At 42.5% G+C, this 25,906-nt stretch overlaps 1 protein-coding gene across 2 annotated transcripts in view; it reads left to right on the top strand.

Annotated features, from left to right (window-relative positions):
- map1aa (microtubule-associated protein 1Aa) overlaps positions 1–25,906 on the top strand; it is a 56,835-nt gene that overhangs the window by 3,936 nt on the left and 26,993 nt on the right. The window contains exon 1 of one of the 2 annotated variants that reach the window (XM_085165491.1): positions 13,458–13,512. The exons of the other annotated variant lie outside the window; for it this stretch is intronic. The gene's annotated coding sequence lies outside the window, so the exon portion shown is untranslated. Of the gene's footprint in view, positions 1–13,457; positions 13,513–25,906 lie in introns of those variants that run through there. 2 annotated transcript variants of the gene reach the window in all.

Below are 25,906 nucleotides of genomic sequence, written 5' to 3' on the forward strand. Positions count from 1 at the left end.
TGTTCTGTGGTTAATTCAACCTAAGGTAGGCTTACCCTGTGTGCCCGATGAGCTGCAGCTCAGTGTCTCAGTGGAAGCAGGAAATTATGGGAACATGCTTCAGTTTAAGAGATGTCGGTTGTCTTGTGTTTTCTCAAGAACACAGAGAGATTTTTAAATCCAGAGTTTTTTGTTATTGGGCCAATGTGAGGACAACAAAATGAGTAAAAAGACCTTTATGTGCGCTAGAGAGACATTTAGCCTGTATAGCAGCATTCACTGAACCGCTGACAGCAGTAGCACAGCCTTCAAACAGCCTAACATATTAAGACACAGTCCTTGGTATTATGTAGTTTTGATATTTATCAGTAAATCCAAATAGATTTCTATATAATTTCAGTTATAATACACAGGCTGTCGAGCCGACTGGAAACCTTTACAGATTTGAACTGGAATGGATTTGGCATTGACCGATATACAGAGAAACACTCTCACCTGTGGGCATTATTAGAAGCAGCCTGCACGCTTACCTGCATATCTTAGCACCCAGATTCAAATTCACAAGCCAGGGACATGAAATAACCCCTCAGGTTGGGACTGTCTTAAATTATAATACATAGCTTCTGCTATTGAGGTTACTTTGATGGATTGGGAATTGATTTGTTGATACACACGTTACGCTCTAATGAGTATTTGCGCTAATGTGTGTTTTTTATTTATTTTTTATATTTTCAAATTTGACATTTAAGGCAAGGTGCTTTTTTGATTTCTTCAGCTACACTGGGTACACTGACATCAGCGGTTTACTTCAAAATAAGTCAGCCGAGGCACTAATCAATCTTTGCATCGAGAGGAGGGAGAAGGTACTGAACCTGTGTTGCACTGTGAGATACTGTCTGGTTATAGTGGCCATTAAACAGATGCGTGTTGTTCCTTTTCCCTTCGAGCTCTGAGAGGAAATGTGTTGTTTTATGTTTTTGTTTCTTCATCTTGCCAAACCTCTGGGAAAGCTCAGCTTGAGGATGAACTGGGCTGCTTGCTGGTATGCAAAGGTCACATTGGGAAATCGATCAGACCCAAGAAAAAGAAAAAACAAGAAAAAGTGTGTGTTTTCAAAAGGTCGAGGCTAGAAATCGAAGGTCTGTCTTTCCGAGCTATCCTCCAGTGGCTTTTCCCCAAATTCCCTGATTGTGTCTCTGATTTGTATTTACCTTTCAGGAAAATCGCTTACACCACCCACAAGGCGTTTGCAGGATTGGCTTTCCAACCCGTCATACTCCAGCTCCTCCTCATCTGTGCCTTGAATACTAATGTGCAGCTGGTGGAGGAGGAGTGCACAGTCATCATGGCTGAAAGCCTCACACACTGAAAACACAAAGGAAAATCTATAAGAGAAAGAGGCTGGACTGCTCTGATTGGTTTATATGAATGTTTTGAGAGATCATTTCAGATGTTCATGTCTGTTATGTCTTGGATTCATATTTCGTCATACAGCAGCATGGCTTTATGGCATCATTAACCTGTTGTCTGCAGCTTTGTCCATCCATCCATTTTCTTAAGCACTTATCCAGTTCAGGGGGGAAGCCTGTACCAGCTGTCACAGGCCGAGAGGACCTGGACAGGTTCTCAGTCTTTTGCATAGCTAACACAGAGAGGCAGACAACCATGCTCACATTCACTCTTACAGCCTAAATGTCTCATCAATCAGTTTTTTGATGGATCACCAGAAACTTCATACAAGATGAGGCCTATGATTCTCTGTCATCTTTGCCACTGTGTTAACATTTGCCTGAAAAATCTTTGAAACCAGCATTTTTTCTAATATTGGTGTTCCTTCTTCCTGATGTTGCTGTCATTGGGAACCGCTACATCGATCTCTACGGCCGTCTTCTTCTGCTTGTCTACCACCACTATGTCCAGTTGGTTAGCCATCACCATTTTGTCCGTCTGTATCTGGAAGTCCCACAGGATCTTAGCTCGGTCATTCTCCACCACCCTCGGGGAGAAATTAGCCGACTATGAAGCTTTGTCTTTCACTAAAGGACGGCTGATGTGATCTGCACGATGAAAGAAGAGAGTCTATTGATATTCTGGTGATGTTGTCAGGTTGGAGGGTGAATATATTCTGGCAGACAGAAAGGATCCACGAAAGGGTCTCCAGTATGAAGAGTTGGACAGCACCAGGCCCCGACATGGTTCACGCCTACTGGCTGAAGAACACAAGCGTCTGGCAGTAACAATAAACTGCAAATGCTAGTAGATAAGAGACACCCAGCGTGAAGGGACTGAGAGAGCAGAGAGCAGTAATATAAGCAATGACAGAACTGACAGCCCCAAGAAGGGACCGGTCCCCTCCAACTACCGGCCAATAACCTACTTCAGTTCCACATGAACGCTCCTGTCAGGCATCATAGCGGCTAAGATGAGCAGGCACATAGGTCAATACATGAATGGGGCACAGAAAGGGATGGGCAAGAATACCAGAGGCGCAAAACACCAGTTACTGGCAGACCAAGCAGTCAGCTGAGACTGCAAGACTCGGGTGACCAACCTGTGCACTGCCTGGATTGATTACAAGAAGGCCTATGACTCAATGCCCCACACCTGGATCCTGGAATGCCTAGAACTATATAAGATCAACAGAAACCTGAGAGCCTTCATCAGGAACTCAATGGGGATGTGGCGGACAACACTGGAGGCCAACTTCAAACCCATAGCACAAGTCACCATCAAGTGAGGGATCTACCAGGGAGATGCTTTGTCCCCACTGCTGTTCTGCATAGGCCTGAACCCCCTCAGTGAGATAATTAGTAAGACTGGTTATGGACACCGACTATGGAACGGAGCAGTTGTCAGCCACCTCCTGTACATGGATGACATCAAGCTGTATGCCAAGAACGAACGAGACATCGATTCACTGATCCACACCACCAGGCTATACAGCAATGACATCGGAATGTTGTTCGGGCTGGAGAAGTGTAGTCGGATGATAACAAAGAGAGGGAAGGTAGTCAGAACTGAGGGGATCGAACTACCGGAAGGCAACATTGCAGACAACATTCATTGGAAAACCATGAAGAGGCCGCTGGGAAAGCTGCAACCACCAAGTACCTGCAGAGGGTCAGGCAAGTCCTGAGGAGTCAGCTGAATGGGAAGAATACACCTACACTGGTGATCAGATTCCCTTGGTAGAGAGCAGTAATATAAGCAGCGACAGAACTGACAGCCATTATTGTCTCAGTGTGATAACACCTGGACCGATGTGTTTACAGACATCATTTAATTGTGATTTTAAAAGCTGTAGGTTGCAGCCGTTGCTCTAACACTGTGTAAATGTAACAGCTGTTATTCCAGTGTAACATCCCTCTGTAAACTATTAACAGTGAGAACTACTACAAACTATCTAATGTATGAAATGGCTGTTACTTAAACCATTATATCATCCAATAGTGTCAAAATAACATCAAATTGAATTTAAACATACTGACAGAGTTAATTAACACTAGTCTTTACAGAAGAGCATTACCTAAAAATCGACACCTTCTTTTATTCTGAAGCTCATTAAAGATGCAGATTCCCAGTTGTCTCTGCAGTATTGACACACTGCTGAGGCTCTTCCATCATGATGTAATGGATATGACGCACGTAATCAGAACATCCATCAGTGTTCTGATGGATGTTCAGAACACTGATGCATTAGTGTCTCATTCCCCAGCATCTGCCCTGCTCAGTGGTGATTACTGATTGACCCGTGAGACACACGGACAGTCTGGCAACGTGAACGATCGCATTTCATCTCAAGAGAGGAGGAAGATGATGAAGGAAGTGCCAGTAATGGTGTCCATGAATGCAGCTGTCGCCCACATGGTGCAATTAATAAAGACTGGGTGAAGCTGTGCTTCTGACTGATGGCGGTGACTCTCAGGGGAAATGCAGTAACATTTAGTGAACGTAATCTCTGGGTCTATACACACAAACATCAACACACACACTGTGTATCAGATGTTTTACAACCATGAATCCATACTTATGCCAGTACGTTCCATAAATCCATGATCCAAACATCACTGGGCAGTAAATCACATTTATGGCAAAGATGATCGCACCAGTGCAGCTTTCACAAATAATCAAATTCCAACCAAAGACAGGAAGTTACAAATTACAACCAAATTTCCCCTTGTGGGACAATTAAAGGATTATTCTATTCTATTCTATTCTATTCTATTCTATTCTATTCTAAGTAATAATGAATTAGATTAATTACTCTTTCAGTCAGCTGAATTCCATCAGTTTATCCCAAATACAATGTAAACATTTTTGACGTCTTAGTTAATAAAGCCTGTGTTACAGTAACTCCGCTAAGCACTGAGACATAAACAGAAACTTCTTTTTTTCCATTTTTCTTTCTTTCACCTAAGGGTCACCTGTACCGTATTTGGGCAAAGACCACCACAAACCAAATCCACTTGTTATTATTTTTGGTTGCCAATAGATATAATGGCCTGCATTTGTATAGCGCTTTTCTAGTCCCTAAGGACCCCAAAGCGCTTCACACTACATTCAGTCATTCACACACTGGTGATGGCAGCTACATTGTAGCCACAGCTGCGCTGGGGCGCACTGACAGAGGCGAGGCTGCCGGACACTGGCGCCCTCTGACCACCACCAGTAGGCAAACATGGGGTTAATATCTTGCCCAAGGATATTTGGCATGCAGCCAGGAGGCAGCCTGGGATCGAACCACCGACCTTCTGATTAGTGGCTGACCTGCTCTGCCACCTGAGCTACCCCATTGTGTGTAATGTGTTGAAAGCACTGCCCCTGAGTCTAAAGACTGGTGTTGGATGGAGCTCTGAGTGACCAGGGTGAGGTGGAGATGGGGATGAAGTGCGATACATGACTGACGGTTTGAAAGGTAGAATGACCACCATGCACTGAGATTTAAAGCTCGCAGAGTGGAGGCTGATTGGCTCAGAGATGGCTGAGTCTGACAGCATGGGAAAGTGGAAGTGATGTAAAGAACAGACAAGCACTCCAACACTCAGGAAGCAGGCAGATGACAGAAACAAGTATTCGATCACCTTAAATCACCTGATTTAATACTTGGTGGAGTACGAGTTAGCAGCCACATCTGTGACACATCTCAAACATCAAACACACAGGGATTGTCCTCTTTGCAGATTTTGTTTAAACCCTTAAGGTTTCTAAGTAATCACTTGGATGCACAAAGCTTAAGCTGTCTTTTGAGCTGCTGTGTGGGATTAGAGTCCAAACAGTGGCTGGGCTGCTTCTTTGTTGCCTTGGCCGTATGATTTGGGTTCTTGTCCCACTGGAAGACCCACCCACAACGCATTTTCAATGCGTGAAGCGAGGTTCTCATCACAGATTTTTCTAACCTTCCTTCCTAAAATGAAAGGCAGTTGCTCTGTAACCTTGGTAGAACAACATCTTCAAAGCGTAGGGATGGTGTTCTTGGATTTAAAACTCGAGTGGCATCTAACCGCATCTCCCAAGCCTCATTGGACTCGCTCAGGTGGTCATTGGCAAACTTGGTCACATGGTCAATCCTGAGCAGCGGTGCTCTGTGGACACTGCAGGATTTCAAACTATGATGACATAGTGTGCTACCAATGGCTTTCTTGGTGACTGTGCTCCCAGCTGCTTTGAGACCAGTAACAAACCTAATATTGAAATAACAGACTGCTTATTACTTTGTAAGTGGTTGCAATTAAATTCAGCAGTCTCAGCAGAAACCATCTGTATCCCAGAGAGACAGAGTCTGCTTCCAATGCACCTGAAACCATTTAAGATTTTTATGATCCAAACTGATAAAAACCGGGATACACATAGACTCACTAGACCTCCACAAACTCCTGCTAGAATAATGATGAGTAATGTCATCATGTTTATGTGCTGTTCATCAGAGAGTTCACAATCTAATCCAAATCCATGAAATGTAGATCTGGAAAATGAGGTCTCAACAGACGACTGGAAGCTGCAGCTCGTTGTAGAAGAACACCTGGGGACTTGTTGTAAACTGTGCAGTTTTTAGTTTTATTTTGTGTTTGCCTTTAAATATGAGAAATATAGATAGTTGTTGGCTCTCCTTTTGTCCCGGTGGTTAAACTTTTGTTTGTTTTGGTGCAGATTAATGTACAGTTGAATATGTTAATGAATGAAGAGGAAAAATTGCAAAGGTAATTCGAAAATGCGCTACTTATATGATACATTGTGTTGCCATGTTGACAAGCTGTATGTATTCTTTTCAACTTTTGGCAAACGGGTGACTCGAATCTGCTCTCTGATTGGTTTCTTTATAAAAGTGGGACAATATCAAAAGGCTCCCAGCAAAACAATGAATGTCCACACACCCACCGGTATGTGCCAGACTCTTGTTCCTGCGCAGAAAGCATGTGGAAGAAGCGGAGCAGGCAGTTTTATCTCTAACTCACTAACAGTGCTGATAATATGGTGCAGTTACAGGCTTTCTCAGCTGCTAATGCAGACCTGCATGAAGGAGATTTCTCACTTAATAAAAGCTTAACACGACTCAGAAAAACTCCCTGGAAGCTAAAATGTGTTCATGGGAATTTATAAAGTGTGAGACTCTTTGCACTGGCCTGTGAATGAACTCAGCGTCAATGTCAAACGTGCCACCCTGCTGTACACAAACCCACACTCGGGGTCTGAGTGGGTGTTCACAGACTGTGACGGACAAAACAGCAGGTTGAAGCTGACAGGCAAAGATGAGTGATGCTGCTGCACACACACACACACACACACACACACACACACACACACACACACACACACACACACACACACACACACACAGTAATGCTGTTTTATTAACCAGCTTTTTTTCTCTTCTATAATCTTTAAAACGTTTGATTGTGATGATGGACCAACAGCAGGGCTTCTCTCTGCACAAACACTCATCTGTTTCTGTCTGAGGAGGCCGAATACACAACAAATCACAGACGGACGTGCTTTGAAAAGCAATGCGTATAGACTCCACCAATGAGCAGGAAGCTGATTCTGTGATGTTTAAACTGCATCACTGTGAGTTTAACATTTTTATGACACAACCTAAAAATCTCTCTGCACAATAGACAGGGTTGAATGCAAGCAGATTAATAATTCAGCCACCGTCATTGATCTGTTCCTCAGAGGGTCTCCTGGTCCCTGTCGACAGCACACACCCACATACTGACACACAAGCTTGGAGGATGTCAGTTAAGCTGTTTTTCCTTAAAAGCTTTTGCAAACAGCTTTATGTATTAGGAATATTAGAAATTAGCCCACTATGAAGCTTTGTCTTTCACTAAATGACGGCTGATGTGAGCTGCACGATGAAAGAAGAGAGACTATTGATATTCTGGTGATGTTGTCGGGTTGGAGGGTGAATATACTCGTAGCTACAAGTTAATAAGGTGCAAACACTCCATGTAGTGTACTGGAATCCAGTCCAGCCGCCCCGCTGTGTGCAATCAGACTTTCAGAAGCTTTTAATATTGTTTGTTTTGTGGAAAATCTTTTCTTATATATGCAGCAGGGATACAGAGAAGGGCACTTAGAGAGTGCAGTTCTGGACCATGGCCAGTGCCCTGGCTCATCGTTTTCAACCAGAACCAAAGTTTAATGGCTTCCTCCTTTCCTCGTGTTCCACCTCTCCTCCAGGTTTCATGGATTTCAGCGTCCTAGTTTTTGTGTAATTCTGCTGTCAGACAGGAGCACAGTCAGCGCAGGCAATAATAAATCTGTCGAGCCTTCATCTTCTTAGTATTGGAATAATATTACTGTGGTCCTCATTTTTAATGTCAAGAGTGAATAATAATCTAGAAGATTTCTAAAAAGATAACAAAGCATCTCTGTACTTCAGTGTAGCACATTTTACCATGTGAAGACATCTGAGAGACTTTCAAATCAAATCAAATCAAAATGTATTTATATACCACATTTAAAAAAAACAGTGTCGATCAAAGTGCTTCACAAATTAGGAAATAAATAAAATAAGACAAATTTACCAAACAGCAACACAAGACAAACTTAGAAGCCAACCAAATGATAGTCAAACTAACTTAAGTCAGAGTAAAAAGAGTCTTTAAATGAGATTTAAAAGCCTGAATTGACTCAGAAGAGTGAATGGCAGTAGGGAGATTGTTCCACAGTTCAGGAGCTGCAACAAGCACGGTCACCTCTGGTTTTCAGCCTAGACTTAGGTTGCATTAAGAGCATCTGCTTAGAAGATCTTAGTGCTTTTTTAGGATTATACAAATGGAGAAGTTCTGTTAAATAGCTAGGCGCCATATTGTTTACGATTTTATAAGTGAGTAAAGGAATTTTAAAATCAATGCGAAATTTGACAGGAAGCCAGTGTAAGTTAGCTAAAACCGAGTCATATGATCATGCATCCTGGCAGTTGATAAAGGCGTGCAGCAGCGTTCTGTACTAATGCAAACGGTAGAGAGAGGAGTGAGGGAGGCCTAAATAAAGGGAGTTACAATAGTCCAGTCTAGTGGTAATGAATGCATGAATAAGCTTTTCAAGGTCCTTGGGGGAAAGAAAAGGTTTAGCTTTAGAAATCTGACATAGCTGATAGAAGCTGGATTTAACCACAGTAGATACTCGTTTCTCTAATTTGAAGGAGCTATTCAAGAGTACCCCAAGGTCTCTTACAATGTGGGAGAGGTAGCTAGCAAGGGGGCCAAGGGTATCGGTTAGTTGGTTCAGAGGGATATGGCTGTCAAAGACAATAACTTCAGTTTTACTGTCATTCAAAGTAAGACAGTTTTGAGATAGCCAGGTTCTGACATCATGAAGACAATTAAACAACGTATGCAATGGATCTGCGACATTCAAACTCAAAGGAAAATAAATTTGAGTGTCAGGTTCAGGTAGAAATACTGGGATCTGTGGTGTGTTCCTCAAGCTTCTCTTGAATGGTTTTGGGGTTGGGGGCGATCTGCGTTATCCTGCTCAGGAGGCCAGCACATGGGTGTGCTTGGACTGCAGCAGTATATAAGTGGATGGTGACCCAACGTTTCACAGCAGATTCGATTAAAACCAAATACTGCAATTTTCAGTTGTTAACCACACACGTAGGTTGTTTATTTACATTTTATTGAATTGTTTTTCTATTGATATGCTAGAACAACATTACAGGTAGTTAAATTTTGGATGATTAATCAGAATCAAGGAAGAAAAAACATGAAACAAAGCATTGCTCTGTTTGGTATTTAACACTATCAGCATGCTTCTTTGTTCTCTGGGACGCTCTAAAAATAATTTATTATGTAAAAGCTCAGCACAGCACATTTAAAGAAAGCCTTGTGCTTGTTTTTGTCATGATCCTGGGCCATGTTGGCCCAGCATTCTTAGTTTTCATGTATTTTTGTATTTTGTTCTTTATTTAGGCCACGGTTCCTGGGTTGCGCTGTTAAGTTGTTCCTTATTTGATTTCCCCCTTGTGACTTTTACCCCCTGTGTGCCCCTGTGCCTGTGCTCTCCTGTCTCTCTCTCTCCTCCTGTCTGCACCTCTGTGTACTTCCTGTTTTACTTTGACAGTCTCCCGTCAGTGTTGTGTTACTCCTGCCGTGTCTCGTTATGATTATCTGTGTCAGCTGTGTTTCCCGTGTGCTCCCACTTCCCTCGTTAACCCTCTGTGTATTTATGTGCACGTCTCCCTCAGTTCAGTGTCGCGTCGTCAACGTCTCCTCCCCGAACCTGTGTGCTTTTCTGTGTAAACGGTCCTCAGTTAGCATTCCCAGTTTAGTTCTGTTTCTTTGTGAAGCCTACAATAAAGCAGTGATTTTGAGTTCAGCTTTTTGTCTCCGTGAGTTTTGCGTTTGGGTCCTCATCTGCCTCCACACAGCCAGTTCATGACAGTTTTATTTTTATTCTTAGATTCCACTAGAGTAGCTTTGCATGTTTCACAATTCAAAATAATCCTTACCTTGTACCTCTCCTTATTACCTTCACTTGTATATGTGCTGATGTCGCTATTTGAAACTTGGCTGTCTTTCCTGTGGGCGTGCACCACTACAGCAGCATATATCTGACAGAGAAATCATGAACAGCGTAACAGGTTTACTTTAAAGGAAAATTAATTGAAAATGAAGTGAATTTGACATGTTTCGTCTTGTCCTGGGCTGTGACACTTCCACACGCTCATGCACACATGTTAGAAAGCTCAGGTTTAGTAACTGTGTTCTCACTCAGAATATTAAATAAACTATTTCACCCAGAATAGAGTTAAAAGCAATACTCAACTATCTCAGAAACACATAGACCCCCACACACTGAAAACCCATGTAAGCTTGGCCAGCTGCCCTGTGTGTGTGTGTGTGTGTGTGTGTGTGTGTGTGTGTGTGTGTGTGTGTGTGTGTGTGTCCTTCCATTTGTGAGAGAACTGAGATGATGTCAGAGTGAGGGAGAAGAGAGCTGGAATAGCTAAGACATTTCAGGGCAGAGGAAGGCGGCTCGTCTGGAGAGAAGGGCGCGGCAGGCCGGGCATTCGAGCCGTGCGGCTAACAGCTGTCTGACATTTAAAGGAGCCTGCCGGTCATCTGAGAGGATGCTGCATCAGTGCTGTGGCTGTGATGCACTTGAGTTGCTCTAACAGGCTTTTTGCGCCGACATTAGAAAAACAAATGCGAGCTTAGGCAACACCCTCTTGGAAGAGCACTCAGAGTAAGCAGAGACCAGCATGCCCGACCTACATAAACATATGAAGGCGTTGCTCTTTTGAAGATGTAGCAATCAACATTTTAAACTTTATGAAATAATACGTGGCTGTATACATTCACGGGGCACCATTATCTACTGAAAATGTCACAAATGAATTCATTAAGCCCACTCCTTAGTTACTGTTGCTATGTCAATCAAAATTTCAGCTATAGCATTAAACACATTTAGCTTAGAGAATGGATGCAGCTTTTTCAGTGTAACCTGTAAAACTATTATGAGCTCATCAACCATGAAGTACTGATCTGTTACTAACGGAGCATGAGCAAAGTTTGGGCAAGCAAAAAAGGTCAAGCTAGGACACGCCCCCACCCAAAATCTTCCTTTGTTCAGTTCTTTGCTTTGGTTTGACCCGGGAGGAAGAGCAAGTCGTCTGTTAGGCAAAAACACTTGATTGATTGTATGAATGAGTTACCCATGTTTGGGGCTCATATAGGTTAGGCCATGTAGGTGCCATAGCAGTTCAGCCCTTAGAGGGCCTTCTGCGGCCAACATATAATAGGCTTGCCCATAAAAACTCATAGTTACCCCACAGTCCCACAGTTCACCCACACCTACCCACTGTGGGTCCACGGGGGCACGTTCACTGGCAAATTATTAGGAAATGTGACTATTGTGGACAAGATGAAACTACAGATTTATTACATTGTCAGGAATACGACGCTTGAAGAAGGTGATCGATTCAAAATCTCAGTAACATGGAAGTTAAAAGAACCCCGGTTCAGAAATCTGCCAAATCAAATCTGTGCTGCTGCTAATGTGGGAACCCTTGTGAATAAGGGAGCATTTGAAAGTAGTATTTTTTCCATATTCCATATCAGTTGGTGGTGGTAATGTACCATGGTGCACATCTGGACAGTACTGGCGTGAAATGGAGGCCACATCTGGGCCCTGTAGAGTTGGGCGGCTGAGTGTGGGCACGCTGTGGGTATACTGCAAGCCTACTGCCTGCTTACACTGTGAGATTTCACTGCTTTGTGTAGGCAGCCCACAGCCAACCCACAGTGCAGGCCCAGATGTCTCCTATTTCACATCAGCACTAGGGCCAACAGTGGGCCGCCTACTGTGGCTCTACACAACTTCCAAGCAGACATATATTCTGGGTATTATCAATGGGTTCCTGCACAAGTTCCACAGAAAGCTCTTCTGTTTTTGTGGAAACTCTAAACTACTTTGTTCATGTGGCTTTATTTACGTTTGAGTTGCACTAAATATTACAGCAGTACAAAGTGCTTCAAATACTTATTATAGCACCTGCAGGGTCAAGTACTTCTTTAGTCATAGCAGTCCAAAGACGATGAACAACAGTGTCATCCTGTTCAAGTGTCATCTAGTTTTTCCTCATCAGTTTTTTTTTAATCAAAGAAAATCATTTTATGTTTGATCTAAAAAAAAAGCTGCAGACGTGTTTTTGTTTCGTTTTTTCGAAACAAATCATTAGTGAAATGTCTAGACTGTTCTAAGGGTCAACGAAGCACACTGCTCAATAGCATCAATCTTAGTAAAGTGTTGTGATTCATGGTTTACAGTGGCTCAAGCTGGCACAGCTCAGAGTCTATTTTAGTTTGTCTCTGTCCCACCCAGCAGCTGCTGTTTGAGTCACAGCTGTTTGAAAGATCCCCTTCCCAGAACAGACTATCCACTTGTTCTGCATTAAATGATAATGTTTATTGAGGACTATATCTATTCTACTAAACGACATATATAGATCGACCACCTCACCAAACTTGGCAGTTGGGAATGTAACGCAGTGAAATTCAATGTTGTAAAAAGAGAAGCTGTCCCTGCGGACGCTGGGGTCCGGGCCTGGTCTCAAGCTAAAATTGAGTGGTGACATATAATGACTCATTATTGCTGCTAATCTTAATATTATTGTTGTTGTTCTGTCGAGTAGAAGCTTAGTGACATGTAGCAGCCAAAGTAACATTTTCCGTTCAGTTCAATTCAGATTTATTTTTGTCACATTAACAGTCGCCTGAGGGATTTTATAGAGTAAGGTAAAAACAGCCAGACACGCCCTATGAGCAAGCGCTTGGCAACGGTGGGAAGGAAAAACTTGCTTTTAACAGGAAGGAGTCTCTGTAGATGCTCAACACTAAACAACTACTGCAACACAAACATGTTGCATTGTTTTACAGATTAGACTTGGATGATGGGTCGTGTTGGTGACACGTTTGTATGTTTCTAGCACTTTAGTTGCAAAGGCACGATAACCTGAGCGCTCGGTGCCAGTGAAGAAGCCGGAGCAAAATTTATTATGAATGTGTGGGAAGAACCCCACAGTGGGGATGCACAGGTTGCTATTTCTCCTAATCCATCCAGGCCAGCAGTATAATGACGTTTACATTATAAATCCGTGCTGGGTCACTTGAATCGCTTTTGTACGACGGGCTCCTGAACGCAGCAGCGCGCCGGTTAGCTCGGTGTAGGTGTTGAAGTGGAGCAGGCCGATGCTGCCTCCGTCCTCATCCGCAGCAGCAGCACCAGCGCCCCTCCCTCTGCTCCATCCACCCCGCTGAAAGACGGTAGGACTCTTCATCGCTTGTTCTCGCGTCAGGCTCTCTCTCACTCACATTCTGCTGACATATCCGCTTCTCGTTCGCGCCCGAGAGGCTTCGTAGTTATCCGTCGTCCGCGATGCTGTAGACGGAGAGGATGCTTTTGGAGAGCGGTGGTGTTTTTAGACACGGCTGCTTGTTTGAGATCCGCAGACGGTCGGAGCCGCTGGACGAGACTCGTCTGCACTGACAGTAACTACACGTGAGGCCGTGGACTGCAGCATATCATGTGAGTAAATACTAATACTGCATAGCATATGGCTGCTGCACAGCGTTTCTACAAGCTGAAACACTATCATACGCATACGGTGGCTTTTTATTGGAAGGATAGAGGTCATGCATCCTGGATTACACCTCAGCTGAAGGTGACCAAACGACTTAAAATTTGTGTGCGTGTGTGAAAATCCTAAAACATCTTCTTACAAATGCAGTTTCCCATCTGGGTTATTCATAGTTTTAAAGGAATTTTCATGTTTTCATAGATTTTATTGGAGAACTTCAGAATTCCTTCAGAAAATATCAAATTTAAGAATAACGACTTAAAAATCCAGATTTAAACTCCTGCTCATTTTGCTGAACTAAAATTCACCAAACCAGCACCAAGGCCATGACCTCGGTGTCTTCAGCAGCATTCAGCTTGGCATCACTTCATTTTCTTATCACAGGACAGTGCCATTTGTTTTGATCCAGAGTACACTGTCAGTAATTAGGATATAAGATACAAATGTAGCCATTAGGGCTAATCATTGGACATACCAGTAACTATGTATATGTTTTCAAGGGCCACAAAGGCAGATGTGTTTCCAGCCTCAAGCCTGCTAGCAGCCTGTCTTACTCGTGTTTACATATTAACATCCAGTTTATGCTCATTTGTTAGTGAAGTGATTGCTTTCAATTCACTCGAGTAAATTTGGATGACCTAATTTTTAAGAAAAAAAAGGCCCAGCTCATCTTCTGACCTGAAGGCAGCAGCTGAGGCTGGCTGTGAGTCTCTCCTGTGGCCAGGCTGCAGCAGCTTTGTTAGCTCATGTGAAATCTGTGGATTAGACTTCACTCTCCAAATAACACCACGCCAAAATGATGCAACAGGCTAGACAAAAATGGTCTAAAATTAGAAAGGTACATGCAGACACACAGACAGCTGTTTTAATCCAGAAACAGGGAAGGAGAAGAAAATTAATTCCAGCCGTTAAGCTGTTTTACTTACATAATAGAAATGCTCGGGAAAGATAAACATGTTTCTTTGGTGATACAGCTAATCCATGGATATCCACTCCTGCAGTTTATTAATAATTGAAATCATTTATCGCACAAATATATCCCCTTTAGGTTTCTTTACTGTTCGTCGTAGCTGAGCCAGTGGTAATAATTTAATTATTAATCATCCAGAAACTCAAGGTAACATATTCCATAGTGGATTCATATTCAACAGACAGCCACAGATGTGGTTTCCAGCCCTTCAAATGTACAATCTGTTTGTTTAATGTCACACTAACCTGAATATCTTTGAGCTAAACTAAATAATCATTTTCACTTCTGATTTGAAAATTCTTCCTTTTATTTTGATATTTATCCTAGAAAATGTAACAAAATATTGACATTTCCTAGAACACTTTTCCTGACTTTCTTAAACCCTGCAGACAAACTGGACAGAGCTACTGTGACATCACAGTAGCTCTGTCCAGTTTGTCTGCAGGGATTGGTAGATTGATAACTACCAATCCATCACTCTTTGGATTGGTAGTTATCATGTTGAAGCCTAATTGTTAGTGCTTTGACAGTTGCCAGTGTTTTATCAGCTAATATCAGCAAGCTGCTCAGGCCACCAGTGGGCAGATGTTATTGGCTGACCTATTTATTGGTCTATCGGTATACACATTAATGACAAACAATGGCTCAAAATTAAAAAGTAGAGAGGAGACAGGAGGGAAACCTTTCACTCATGGTGTGAGTGTTGACGTTGCATAATTTGTCACCGATGCCACAAACACAAAATCTAGCTGATCTCAGCACAGCTGGACAAGTACACAAATTTGTCGCAGATGTTGTCATGCACATAAATCACGATTTGTCTATGTATTGCACCATGGTTCGTCTTTGATGACCATTAATGGAAAGGGCACACAAATTATTTTACTACATAATAACTACAAATAACAAATGTTAGTTTGTTTTCTGTGTCTGAAAGAAAGAAATAATCATTTTCTGATGTATTTGAATATTGGATTTTTAAAAAGTCTTAAAAATCTTAAAATTCAGTCAGGTGCCCCCAACTATAGATGGGCTGGCTGTGAATTCATCACACAGATGTCGTTGGTGCTCCAAAAGGCACCAGCAGCAAACACGGAGACAGTTCTAATTTATTTACTTGAATTAGCTCTACAGATGGCCACGCCCCCAACGTTAAAGGTTTACAAAGGAATTAAGGTGCATACAGTTTTTATACCAGGCTCTAAACGTGGTTACTTGTGCTGTAAGTCGGGGATTTGAACGTGGAAGTCTGTGAGGACCGGCTCGTTTTTCTGAATCAGTCTCAAGTGGCTGTTAGAGGATCTGCATGATATTCTGTGCTATTTAACTCACTGATTGTACAAACACATTGAAGTTATGAGAAATTGCAAACATCATTTGTGTTAACTAAACAAGTTTGTTGTATAGCTGAAAGCTACACTGCCCTGTTAAAACCCTGGCCTTTACTGCGCTCTGTGTCTTTGAAACGTCCTTAAGCTGCTTTTGTCCTGCAGACTGCAGGATGTCCACACGCACACTGAGCACAGCAGCTCGGGTCACCGGGGACCAAATGCCGCCGGATTCTTGTTTCATAATGTCCAAATCCAGCGGATCAGGTTTTATTCTTTGGGTTATTAGAGGTTTGCACAGACTCACCGTTCAACAAAGCATCCCTTCCCCAAGTAACCCCCACACTGCCCTGCACTGTGCTCTGTGAACTCCTGTAATGCCTTAGGGTGGGTGAGGCGTGCGTGCTGAGATCAGCAGGATGGGACGGGGTGCGGTCACACTGCATGTCCAGCAGTGGGGATAGCACCACACTGATAAAGCTTTGGCTCAGACTGACTGAGACTCAGCTTCTTTTACAAACAGACAGATGTCAGTGTCATACATTAAAACAGCAGAGGTGCAAGGGTGCTGCTACTTTGCCTTCACATTCAAAGATCACAGGCAAAGGAATGGGCTAAAAATGAGAGCCCAGATTCCACACCCACATACTAAAGACCACAATGCATTGCAGCCAGGGGCATACTAAACTCCTCAGGTAGCAAATTGTAATTACCTACCGACATTTTAGCATCAGCACAAGAGCCTGGTGCTGATTAGTCAAATATTTAATTACCTGCATATACAGGAAAAAGTTAATAAGCTGCAAAATGTAGAGACGAGCATCAGGGGTGATTTGCAGCAAGACTGAGAGGGAAGGTTTGTAATAAAGGACTGAGACCAGCTATGATGATGTGCTGGAGGCACGCAAAAAACAGATGAAGGACGGCAGTGCTGAAGACCAGGAATGAGGAAGGATTACTTTTTGAGAGGGACGGGCCTCAGCTGAGGTCAGGGGAGAAAACCACAACTAACCAAAAGGACTCAAAGGCACGGCTCACATTTGGCAAAAAACAAAATATTCTGTGACTAAAGCTGAACCTTTATTGGAGACACACGTGTAGACAGCAAAGACACTAAGACACGGGACATGGAGGGCAACTAAATACGTGACATCCTGCCCAGGGCTTGTAAAATCTCTAGCCGACGTCCCCGGGGTTATTGTGTCTTCCAGTCGGGCTACCAAAATCTATCTCAGCCCTGCCTGTCAGGCTTTCATAGGAAGGAAAAATATATGTCAATGCTTTTGCTTTCTTTCACAAATTTAACTGGGAGTTTCCCCCTGACTCGACACACGCCTTTGTTGCTAGGATCAGTAATTTTAGGAAAGACCCCATAAGAATCCATGAGAAATGCAAGAAATGCATTATTGTGCAGTCTGCAGCATCTTTCCCAGAACAAACACCAATAAAAAAAAAATACTAAAAATAACCCAAGCACAACAAGAAGTCCTAAAAAATCTGTTTAGAACAGCGTGCTATGTTGCAAAGAGTGAAGTACCACCGGCAAAATGTAGCAGTCTTTGCAAACATCACAAAGCCAATGGCCTGAATGTTGGTTCCTCGTACCCGTGACGTCAGATTCAGGATCCCACACAGAGTGATTCATGTTCTTCACCGTTCTTACAGGTTCATAGTAATTTCTGTTCAATTAGAACCAAATATTTGAGTTGATGATTCTAATTTTTATACAGTAATTTGTGTTTAACGATTTTTTGATTGATGTTTTGTTTCTTTTACAATATTGTACATTAAAAATAAGCTTGTTTTTATTCAGGCTACTTAAATTTATTTTGTTTGCCAAAATCTAAAGAGTGCCTGAAGGGCTACCAGGGATTTCAAAGTTTTGCGAGCCCTGCTGCCACAAGTACGCACTCCTCACTGTGGGTAAATTGATGCTTTCTCCTGCACAGTGATATGGTTGTTGGGTGTAACTGGGTACAAGAAGAAAGTTTTAGTTTTTTACACAGATTATAAAAGGAGGGGTAAGTATAGCAGTGAGAATAGACATACTGTTTCTGGCAATCAAGAATAAAGCAGTGGTGTCAGTCGGTAACTGCACATGTGTACCTAACGTGATGTACAGTAATCAGAGGAGCTATTTTTAACTGCTGTTGCTGTTGAACACAGTTTCTATAAGTGAGAAGAGTCTTTGTTGGCAGTGTAAATGAATTTCTGCTAACGATCTCTGTCTCTCAGTTACCTGAGGCAAGATGTATTTTCAGCGGAGTTGAAATGTGTTGATGTCAAGAAGAGGCGACGTGCAGGTATAAGATCAGGTTTAACTAGGGATGGGTATCGTTTAGGTTTTATTGGTGTTCGCTCGCTCTGTGGTATAGTATCGCTTCCTGTTCCTGCTCAAACACAGTGGTGTTTCTGAGTAGCTTATTTGCTTAGCAGTTTAATTAACAACTTTTAAATACATTCTTTTTTCACAGTATAATCTTCACGTGCTTCATCCGAAGCACACTTTCTGTGTACTCACTACCTAATTTATAGCCAAAGTATTCACTCACTGTCTCTGTACTGTTTCGCTAGCTTAGCTTGTAGCCGACCCGTTAGCACCATGGCTACTTCACCTGTCCCTTCTGCACTTTCTTGCTCATTGTGTCAGATGTTTAGTTACTCCTCGGCCTCCTTTAGCAGTAATGATATCTGTAACAAATGTAGCATATTTGCAGCTCTGGAGGCCAGGATTACTGAACTGGAGACTCGGCTTTGCACCCTGCTCTCACCCTTAGCTAGCCAGGCCCCTGTAGCTGGTGCAGCCGAAGATAGCGTAGGCCCCGCTAGCTGTTCCCCGGCAGATCCCAAGCAGCTGGGGAAAGACCGCTGGGTAACGGTGAGGAGGAAGCGTAGTCCTAAACAGAAGCCCCAGGTACACCACCAACCCGTTCATGTGTCTAACCGTTTTTCCCCACTCGGTGACACACCCGCTGGGGGTCAAACTCTGGTAATTGGTGATTCTGTTCTCAGACATGTGAAGCTAGAGACACCGGCAACCATAGTCAATTGTCTTCCAGGGGCCAGAGCAGGCGACATTGAAGGAAATTTAAAACTGCTGGCTAAGGGTAAACGTAAATTCAATAAAATCATAATTCACGTCGGCAGTAATGACACCCTGGTTACGCCAATCGGAGGTCACTAAAATCAATATTGAATCGGTGTGTAACTTTGCCAAAACAATGTCGGACTCTGTAGTTTTCTCTGGTCCCCTCCCCAATCAGACCAGGAGTGACATGTTTAGCCGCATGTTCTCCTTAAATTGCTGGCTGTCTGAGTGGTGTCCCAGAAACGATGTGGGCTTCATAGATAATTGGCAAACCTTCTGGAGGAAACCTGGTCTTGTTAGGAGAGACGGCATCCATCCCACTTTGGATGGAGCAGCTCTCATTTCTAGAAATATGGACAAATTTATTAAACCCCTCAAAACATGACTATCCAGAGTTGGGACCAGGAAGCAGAGTTGCAGTCTTACACGCCTCTCTGCAGCTTCTCTCCTCCTGCTACCCCCCCAAAAACCCATCTCCATAGAGACTGTGTCTGCTTCCAAAAAGACAAAAAACAAACTAAAAACCAGCAACAAACAACTTAAACATTTACAAAGAAAGAACAATACAGTATCCACATCTGAACCAAAGAGTAAAACAGTGAAATGTGGATTATTAAATATTAGGTCTCTCTCCTCCAAGTCTCTGTTAGTACATGACTTAATAATTGATCAACAAATTGATTTACTCTGCCTTACAGAAACCTGGTTGCAGCAGGATGATTATGTTAGTTTAAATGAATCAACACCCCCGAGTCATTCTAACTACCAGAAATCTCGAAGCACAGGTCGAGGGGGCGGTGTGGCAGCAATTTTTCACACCAGTCTATCAATTAATGAAAGACCAAGACAGACTGTTAATTCATTTGAAAGCCTGATGCTTAGCATTGTCCACCCCAGCTGTGAAACTCAGAAACCAGTCTTACTTGTTATCATCTATCGTCCACCTGGGCCTTACACAGAGTTTCTGTCTGATTTCTCAGACTTTATATCTAATTTAGTTCTGAGCTCAGATAAAATAATTATTGTGGGTGATTTTAACATCCATGTAGATGCTAAAAATGACAGCCTCAACATGGCATTTAATCTGTTGTTAGACTCAATTGGTTTCTCTCAAAATGTAAAAGAACCCACCCACCACTTTAATCACACTCTAGATCTTGTTTTAACATATGGCATAGAAACTGAACATTTAACAGTGTTTCCTGAAAACCCTCTCCTGTCTGATCATTTCTTGATAACATTTACATTTACAATAATTGATTACGCAGCAGTGGAGAGTGGACTTTATCAAAGTAGATGTCTTTCTGAAAGCGCTGTAACTAAGTTTAAGAATATAATCCAGCCACTGTTATCATCGTCAATGCCCTGTACCAACACAGAGCAGAGCAGCTATCTGAACGCTACCCCAACAGAGGTCGATTATCTTGTTAATAATTTCACCTCCTCACTACGTACGACTCTGGATACTGTAGCTCCAGTGAAAACTAAGGTCTCTAATCAGAAGTACCTGACCCCGTGGTATAATTCTCAAACACGTACCCTAAAGCAGATGACTCGTAATCTGGAGAGGAAATGGCGTGTCACAAATTTAGAGGATCATCATTTAGCCTGGAGAAATAGTTTGTTGCTTTATAAGAAAGCCCTCCGCAAAGCCAGAACAGCTTACTACTCATCACTGATTGAAGAAAATAAGAACAACCCCAGGTTTCTCTTCAGCACTGTAGCCAGGCTGACAAAAAGTCAGAGCTCTTTTGAGCCAACCATCCCTTTAACGTTAACTAGTGATGACTTCATGAACTTCTTCACAAATAAAATTTTTATCATTAGAGAAAAAATTACCAATAATCATCCCACAGATGTAATATTATCTACAGCTACTCTTAGTACCATTGATGTTAAGTTAGACTCTTTTTCTCCAATCGATCTTTCTGAGTTATCTTCAATAATTACTTCCTCCAAACCATCAACGTGTCTTTTAGACCCCATTCCTACAAAACTGCTCAAAGAAGTCCTGCCATTGATTAATTCTTCGATCTTATATATGATCAACCTATCTCTAATAATCGGCTATGTACCACAGGCCTTCAAGGTGGCTGCAGTTAAACCTTTACTCAAAAAGCCATCTCTAGACCCAGCAGTCTTAGCTAATTATAGGCCAATCTCCAACCTTCCTTTCATATCAAAAATCCTAGAAAGAGTAGTTGTCAAACAGCTAACAGATCATCTGCAGAGGAATGGTTTATTTGAAGAGTTTCAGTCAGGTTTCAGAGTTCATCACAGCACAGAAACAGCTTTATTGAAGGTTACAAATGATCTTCTTATGGCCTCTGACAGTGGACTCATCTCTGTGCTTGTCCTTCTTGACCTTAGTGCAGCATTCGATACTGTTGACCATAATATCCTATTAGAGCGATTAGAACATGCTGTAGGTATTACAGGTATTGCACTGCAGTGGTTTGTATCATATCTATCTAATAGACTCCAATTTGTGCATGTAAATGGAGAGTCCTCTTCACACACTGAGGTTAATTATGGAGTTCCACAGGGTTCAGTGCTAGGACCAATTCTGTTTACATTATACATGCTTCCCCTAGGCAGCATCATTAGAAGACATAGCATACATTTTCACTGCTATGCAGATGACACCCAGCTCTATCTGTCCATGAAGCCAGATAACACACACCAATTAGTTAAACTGCAGGAATGTCTTAAAGACATAAAGACTTGGATGGCCACTAACTTTCTGCTTCTTAACTCAGATAAAACTGAGGTCATTGTACTCGGCGCTGAAAAGCTTAGAAATATGGTATCTAACCAGATTCTTACTCTGGATGGCATTACCTTGGCCTCCAGTAACACTGTGAGGAACCTTGGAGTCATTTTTGACCAGGATATGTCCTTCAACGCACATATTAAACAAATATGTAAGACTGTGTTCTTCCATTTGCGCAACATCTCTAAAATTAGAAATATCCTGTCTCAGAGTGACGCTGAAAAACTAGTTCATGCATTTATTACTTCCAGGCTGGACTACTGCAATTCATTATTATCAGGATGTCCAAAAAACTCACTGAAAAGCCTTCAGTTAATCCAAAATGCTGCAGCAAGAGTACTGACAGGGACTAGAAAGAGAGAGCATATTTCTCCTGTTTTGGCTTCCCTTCATTGGCTTCCTGTTAAATCCAGAATTGAATTCAAAATCCTGCTCCTCACATACAAGGTCTTAAATAATCAGGCCCCATCTTATCTTAATGACCTTGTAGTACCATATCACCCTATTAGAGCACTTCGCTCCCGCTCTGCAGGCCTACTTGTTGTTCCTAGAGTATTTAAAAGTAGAATGGGAGGGAGAGCCTTCAGTTTTCAGGCCCCTCTTCTGTGGAACCAGCTTCCAGTTTGGATTCGGGAGACAGACACTATCTCTACTTTTAAGATTAGGCTTCAAACTTTCCTTTTTGCTAAAGCATATAGTTAGGGCTGGACCAGGTGACCCTGAATCCTCCCTTAGTTATGCTGCAATAGATGTAGGCTGCCGGGGGATACCCATGATGCATTGAGTTTTTCCTTTCCAGTCACCTTTCTCACTCACTATGTATTAACAGACCTCTCTGTATTGAATCATATCTGTTATTAATCTCTGTCTCTCTTCCACAGCATGTCTTTTATCCTGTCTTCCTTCTCTCACCCCAACCGGTCGCAGCAGATGGCCGCCCCTCCCTGAGCCTGGTTCTGCCGGAGGTTTCTTCCTGTTAAAAGGGAGTTTTTCCTTCCCACTGTCGCCAAAGTGCTTGCTCATAGGGGGTCATATGATTGTTGGGCTTTTCTCTGTATCTATGAAGCGCCTTGAGGCGACATTTGTTGTGATTTGGCGCTATATAAATAAAATTGAATTGAATTGAATTGAATCCGATACCAGTACCAAACCGGTACTTTTGAAACGGTGCCGGTGCTTAAACGGTGCTCGAACCGGTGCTCGAACCGGTGCTTAAAGAATGAAGAACACAAACTTTGTCCAAAAACCTCTCATGTTCAGCTGTTTTTTTGTAAAAAGATAACAATGTTAGCCTTAGCCCGAAGCAGTGCTTAATCAATGGAAAAAAAACACCAACTTTGCCCAAAAACCTCTCATGTTTAACTGTTTTCCACTTTTTCTTTGGTCAATTTAGCCTTTTTGTCCAGGGTGAAGGGAGTATCTGCCATCAAACAAGAAGACAGCCGCATGTAGCTACGATGGTGTTTGCTAGTTCACCTTACATGCATTAATGTAATAACGTGGTTAGCCTACTCAATGTAAATTACACACGAACAACATTAAGCTACTCACGCAGAGAAGAACAGCTGCTGCTGCCATCATCATCCTCATCATTTCTGCTACACTGGCAGGGCTAGGGACCAGGACTCTACTCTTCGGGTTTTTGGGGGATGTTGCTAACTCCGGGTCCGATAACAGGCACCACACCCACAATAGATATGCTTGATGTGAGGTCCCGCAGCAAGCTATCAAATACGGCGCATTTCTCGGCTTTAAAAAACCCCGCTATGCATCGCCAGGTGTTTCATCAGATTCGAGGTGTTACCTCCTTTGACCGTATCACAGTATCAGCTTAAAGCACTTGTTGCAGCTGCTGAGTTTGCATCTTTTGCTGTGAAGTACGGCCAGACTTTTGACCGCTTTGCCTTGGGCATTTTTAATCTGTAGCTCTGCTCTAAAGGAACGTACATACCTGGGCCCGCCTACTGCGCTTGCAAAGGTAAAATGATTGGCCAGAATTCAAAGTGTGTGACATCTCAGGAAAAAAAAGCACCGAAATGTGCGCTGCTTTTCGGTCTGGTTACTACCGTTTATGTCAGAACCCATCCCTAGGTTTAACAGGTACTGGCTTTTGTCTCTCCCAGGCTGGATACTGTAAACGCAAATGTGGTTTGAGAGCAGCTTTGACAGAGAGCTCAGGTTGGTGCCTGATGAGCGAGCGCATCCTTCTAACAAAGCATGACGAAACACACATTCAATCAGCATCATGTTATTTGGGCTCATACTGCTCTGTTTCAAAGCTTTCAAAGGTCTTTTGTTTGATCAACATAATTAGCAAATTAGGATTTTTGCAATGAAGGATAAGGCGGTGAGATAAATGAATTCAGCAGCAGCAACAGTGTTAAGAGAGCATTCTCATCCCAACACACCAACGACTGGTCACGATGAGCTGCGATAAGAACGTGTTGGTATTAACGGTGTTAACAAAGCTGTCATGTCCAAGATTTGAAAATCAATTCACTGACTTGGATTCAGAGCTCACAGCTGTTGCTAACCCCAGACTCTCAGACTATGTCTGTTTTTAAATTGTTCTCCCAAGTCTTGGCAGTCAGGGAACAATTACAGTTACTGTATACTAACACGCATCAAAAAGGTATTCAGATTCTCCAGAATAAAAGGTTCACCTCTGACCTCTAAGGGTTAATGAAAGTTTGAGACCGTTAACATGAAGGTCCATCTTTTCTTGCTTAGATAAAGTGTTTGCTCCTTTCCTTCAACATGCTCTGTGACACCGTTTGGTTGGACATAACTGCCCTCAGGAATATTTCCACTTCCAAGTACTCGTTCACACATTTTCATGTCTGTACGGCGGGTCGAGTAGACTCAGACTCACTTTTTACATCTGGATTTCCCTTTTTGATACTGTGCATTCTGCAAATTCATCATGGACCTTTGCACAGAGAGCAAACATCTGCCCAGCGTCAGGTGAGGAGACCTGCAGCACAGTTTCATGCTTGTGTGACTCACCAGAGTCTCGGGCCTGTAACTGTGCTTCCCCAAAAATAAATATCACCCTGAAGGGTTGCATTTTGACGCCCCAGAGGAGATCCATGGTGGAGGCACATGTGCAAGGGGACATTAGGGGACTTTGGCTAAGAAGTCTAAATGTAGCACGTTAGCAGGTTTAGCCTTTTTCCAAAACTCATGAATCTCACCTAATGCTGTATTCTGATGCTTTACAAATACTCTTGAATGGAGCAAAATATATTCTATCACACATCTACAGTTATAACCACATTAATATCAATAGAGTCAAAATTAAAAAGTAGCTTTTAATATCAGAAGGACTGCTGCCATGCCACAGGCTCAGCAACAACTGCGCTTTGATTATTTCCCCCAAGACTTGCCTGGAAACTGCATCAGTGTTAATACAACTGACAGGAGACGCAGCAGCTACAAATCAGTCACACTTATGTCCCTCTGAGGAAATGAAGACTGGAGTGATTTCTTACATAACTCTTGGCCCCTAGTGCTTGCAGTCATGATTCACTTAGAATTGAATTGTCTGTAGTTACAGCAGTGCACTCCTCTCTTAGTTTATGTGAGAGTACAGCATCTGTACAGTGTGATGGATGGTTGCACAGTCACTCGTGATCCCCCGAAAGAAGAACTATCACTTATGTTTCGCTTAGTTGGAGCGAGACTATAAAACGCAGTTTTGTTTTTTTTTTTTGTTTTTTTTCTGCCTGTCCCATTTGGTTCTTTAGCCGTCAGAATTGTTGTCTGAAGACCAACAAGGATACCCAATGGATTTATTTTGCCAAATGGATCATCATGGCATTGCCGTATTGGTCCATTTGATCGACCTTTGTTTTTATTATTTATTTTATTTTATTTTCAGTTGTTACAGACGGGACAGACATGAGTGAGGGATAGGAAAGGGAGAAAGAAAGAGGAAGGAAAAGAAAAACGCAGTTTGAGAGAAACACGAAGGGCCTCAAACTCTGAAGTGATCATTCTCATTCAAGCCAAACTACCCCAGTGCCAGCTGGAGGTCACAGCTTAGCACAAACAGCAAAAATGTCACCAAATATAATTAATAGTGATTAGTAAGCTGCATTAATACTTGACATATGTCTTCAGTTAGCAAAGTATGTGAAAAACAGCCCATCGAGCACTCGCAGAAACAATTGTGCTACTGAGA

The sequence above is a fragment of the Neolamprologus multifasciatus genome, chromosome 1 (assembly GCF_963576455.1).
Source record: "Neolamprologus multifasciatus chromosome 1, fNeoMul1.2, whole genome shotgun sequence".
Classification (NCBI taxonomy): domain Eukaryota; kingdom Metazoa; phylum Chordata; class Actinopteri; order Cichliformes; family Cichlidae; genus Neolamprologus; species Neolamprologus multifasciatus.